This window comes from Oreochromis aureus, linkage group 7, assembly GCF_013358895.1.
Source record: "Oreochromis aureus strain Israel breed Guangdong linkage group 7, ZZ_aureus, whole genome shotgun sequence".
NCBI lineage: Eukaryota > Metazoa > Chordata > Actinopteri > Cichliformes > Cichlidae > Oreochromis > Oreochromis aureus.
In genome coordinates, this window is record NC_052948.1 from 18,059,950 (window position 1) to 18,064,812 (window position 4,863).

Consider the following 4,863-nt stretch of genomic DNA (forward strand, 5'->3'; position numbering starts at 1 on the left):
ACGAGCAGCCCCCACCATTGCAGCAGAGACGGGCTAGTCCCTCCAGCATAGTGGACAAATGCTCATGGGAGTTTAACTCTTACCTTAACTCTTAGTTTAGGGGGTGAAACCTACTGAATAAGATTTGTCGGCTTTACCTAAAGTTTACTTTGGTCTTTATTTTAACTAATCAAGAGAGCTCACCTTTCAGTTTCGCTACTTCTGTGCTGCACATGATTAAGTAAGTCAACTCAAAAGTAAAAGCTTTAAGCTGGTGTAGATACAAACTCGTTTGTCCCTCTTGCCACAAATAGAGACGCATGGAAGGTAAGTCTATCAGCCTAATAACCCCCAAAAGCTGTTGCTTAGCCATCCACCCATGCACAAGTGCTTGGACACGCATGAAACAACAGTAAATGATTCAGCTTTGTGCTGCTCAAAGTTATGCAAAAAGGTTGATTACTGTAATAATAATTTTAAGTAGACCTATGTTTCACACAGCAGTATTGATGCATGAACTATGACATGGTTTTAACTGATGAGTCCTAAAAAAGATTTGAGTTTTCTGTCCAAATTCTGCCAAATCTGGATTGTGTGTCATATTGGAATCTTAAAAACAGAATCTTAAAAGTGCTCATATTTTAGAGAGGCTTTGGAAACATGAAACACAAATGCACCAGCTTGTATAAATTTAATTCCATGCCCTTTCACCTTTATGGCTCATGCTCTTATTCAAATTGACACTATATATTTGGCTGACCAGGGTTATGGCCCAGTGACCAGCACGTAGCTCTGACAGTCTGAAAGCATCTAAAGTAAGAACAGGTTTAGGGAGCTCAAAGCGGGTCAACCTTTCTTCTCACAACAGTGAGCTTAAGTGGATCACACTCATGTCACCCTTTTCCACAGTCGCTTGTCTGTCTATCAGAGCTGCATGTGTTATAACTAGAGATGGACCGATCCGATATTACGTATCGGTATCGGTCAGATACTGACGTAAATTACTGGATCGGATATCGGCGAAAAATAAAAAATGTAATCCGATCCATTAAATATCAAAAAAGCATCTCACAAAACTTGCAACACGGCGTAACTCGGCTCATAACCATAGCACTTGCAGCAGTATGCCTCATGTGATAGAGCGGCTGTGTGTATTTGTAGCCTCGCTACCAAACCAGCATTTCATCTCCAAGGAAGTTATCCCAGAGAGAAGTAAAACAAGTGTGTAAGTTCATCTCTGAATGTTTGTAAAGCGTTCCCATGTTAAGCTTAACAACCGATATATGGAGACTGCCTCTCTCTCCCTCCCTCTCCTGCTGCTACTTCAATCATGAAACTGCTTAATGATCAGCTGATCGGCTTTTCTGTCGCAAGTCCGTCTCTCTTCTTTGTTTTTGGGCCACTTTGCACCAGAAAGAGGAAACCAGCGGCTGAACAACAGCAGCACGTTTAAGCTTGATAAGCTGTTGTTAGAATTTATTTAATATTACTTTCTACACCAGGATCCTTTTCTATGTAGCTGACGGCTGGTAACTGTGCAGGGGCGGATCTAGCAAAGTGCAGCCAGGGGGGCCGATAGGGCATGAACAGGGAAAAGGGGGCACAAAGACATACTTTTCTTTCTTATTCTCATTTAAAATATGTAGCTTTTAATAAATAATTATCTGAATCTTACACCCAGTTTTAATCTGATGTAAAATGTATAGAAGTCCATTACTGTATATAGTAACTCTTAAGTCTATATACCCTAGTAAGCTATAGTACTTTTTCCTTTGGGAAGGTACCATCTGTGCAGTCTGCAATTCTGTTGAAGAAAGATGTTGAATCTATTTAATTATTCTTGAAAAATAATTTATTTCTGTGCATGTTTTTTCACCCTGCATCAAATTAAAGTTGATTACATCGATTAAGCATCATGAGGTGGAGGGTGGGGGGTGGTTCCCTATTTTTTTTTTTTTTTGCTGGGAGTTGGCAACCCTATTAGTTAGGTTGCTTAATATTTCTGCTAAGTACTCTTTAAAATACCAGAATAGGAAGGATGGAGTAGGTTTAAGTTAGGTTTTAAGTTAGGTAAGGTTTATTAGATTGATCGGTGTTGCTGAACTATGAAATATTTTGGGTGCAGTGTATTTTTTACACACAGGTATAACAGAATAGCTTTAGTGTTGTTGTTTATTTAAACTTGAGTATGAACTTATACAAAATGCAGCAAGATATTAAAAAAAACAGTTTTATTGATTAAAAAACACAATATCGGATTCATATCGGTATCGGCAGATATCCAAATTTATGATATCGGTATCGGTATCGGACATAAAAAAGTGTATCATGCCATCTCTAGTTTTCATATTATAGATTGAAGCTTATCTAAATGAGGTATCACATGATCTCACTCTAGCCAATTAGTCCCTATACAAAAGAAACCTTAAAATACTTTTCTTTCTTATCTTTATTTGTAATGTGTCTCATTTTAGCATCAGAGCTCATTTTAAGAGTTTTAGATGTATTTAGAGATATTTGATCTATTTCTGGTCTATATTTTCCTCCCTCATTTAAAACTGATTTGAAAATAAGACAGAATAGGCCAAAAAGCGAAGGAAAAAATAGCAAGAAAGCACAAGTTACAGCACAACACGTGAGAGGAAGACAGCGTGCATGTTTCCACTGTTAGCCCGGCACCAGAGCTGATCGATAGAATTTCAGCCAACTAATCGTTTTTGAAGTGCCTTTTTGCCTCAGTTCAAAAATGTTGGACTGGCTAGACCTGAATGTTCAAGCCTGTTTTAGTCACATATCTCGTCCCATTTAGAGGATAATGAGATATTTATGGTGGTGTTGTAAAAAAAAAATTTAAACAAAACATTTTAGGGTGCATTACTTTATTGAGTGGATCATAAAGATGCCTGTCATACTTTCCAGGTACTGTCTCAGATGATGTGACATTTGACTTTTTCGTAATGTAAAACCTTTTCTTGGGGTGATGGGGGAGCAGTTCATGTGTCGATAGGATGGCTAAACCCTTCAGCAAGTTTAGGAACTAAAGAAACTGAAGCCCTCAGATAGGAGCTCACAGTGTCACCTGCCTTTTTTCTTTCATGCTGTTCATGCTGTTAATATGCAGCCACTTATATTTTGTTTTTTCTTTACTTTCAGTTCAGTGGACAAATAATAATTGAACATGTCGCAAAGTCAAGCCACAGATCCAGCTCTATATGCTTGCAGGAATTCTGTGTTTGGCTGTGGTGAATCCCACTTGCATGCATAGTTTTTTTGAGGCGTAAATGCATTTGGATGAGCAGTAAACAGTGGCATACTTTCAAGAGCATAAAACTAGATTTATTTGATTTTTGGTCTGAAATTACAGTAATTAAGTTTCTGAAAAAGTACGAGTTTTTATTTAGAGGGACCACAAGTCAACAGCATTATAGTTGTTGTGCGGTTGCCAGAATGGCTGAGGAGAGGATTTGCTGGAGTGTAAGCACGGTCTTTAATCAAGTGGCTCACGTTTTCATGTTTTGTCTATTTTATGCAAAATTATTTTGCAGAGATGCAAGTTATGACTTCCTGCAACCTACTGGGATATTTACATATTAGAATACATGAGATAAAGAGACAGAGAAGGAAACTGTGTGCCCCATAAACATATCGCATGTACATATTTCCCTCAACTTCAATTTGAGATATTTTTAATCGCTTGTTCCTGGTACATTATTCAAACATATGGAGAGAAAAAAAATCACTATAAGATGCATTCAAACACCTTGGAAGGGGAATACTTTTTTTTTGCAAAGAGATCTAGTTTCCTTGAGTTTACACAGGAAATCTGCAGTCCAAACAAAGGCAGGAAAAACAAACAAATAAACAGTTGACCAGAACAAAAGCTGATGGCTGAAGGCAAAGGTGGGACTAGAAGACAGAGAAGCTACTCCTTGACCAGTTTCCATGGCTGCTCAAAAAGAGGTAATCAAATATGAGACAAAAACATGATTCCAGGGCCTAAAAAGCCACCAGAATGGACTTGGATTGGTTTTTGCGTATCACCGCCTGACAAAGTGGATCCACGTGGATGGCTTTTTAAACTAATAAGCTATAGTTCCTGAAAGCTATTCAGAATTGCCTGTCTTGACCCATAGAAAAGCAGCAATAGACTGCTACAGTAACAAAAGATTATTGGAATTCTGGTTGGTGTCATGACAGTTGGCTTCTTTATCGCATCCTGTTAATACCAGAGTATTGTAAATGGCATGCTGCACTTTGTAGTCAAAGCCTCTATAGCCTCTAATTTGCTCACAGTCTCCCTAAATAACTATCAACAGAAATGAGACAAGGCTTGTTTGCTGTCAACCTGTTAATTATAGAACTGCTACATGAGCAGAAGTAATGACGAACTTCTCATAGAGGTGGGATGATTTCCACTAAACTCCAGACTAGCTGTTGTGGCTTCATAATGTTTTTATTGTTTTTTTGTTTTTTTTTGACAATTGGGATGAAATAATGTATTTTGCCTCAAGTACTGATTCCTTCCTCTCTGATGATTAGAGATTACATGAAGATATAGCAAATCAAAAGTTGTAGTGACCCATTGCCCACCAGGCTCTTCAACTGCAGATGTTTTCAGCAGATTCTGTGCTTTCTCAGCAATCAGCCATACCCTATGTACTTAATGTTGTCATCCGTACTTGTGTAATTATCGCCACCAAGCCACAGTCACATGGCTTGGTGGCCACGTGACTGTTTAAAAACTTTGGAAGTCCTTTGTAATCTCAGGCCTTATCCACACGTCGGCCTGAGACTGAGGCTCGGGACATTTTAGTCAGTCGCTCCCACTTCACATGAGGCTGCAGGCAGTCCGTCTGTTTTTCATTGACAACTTTAATCTTATCT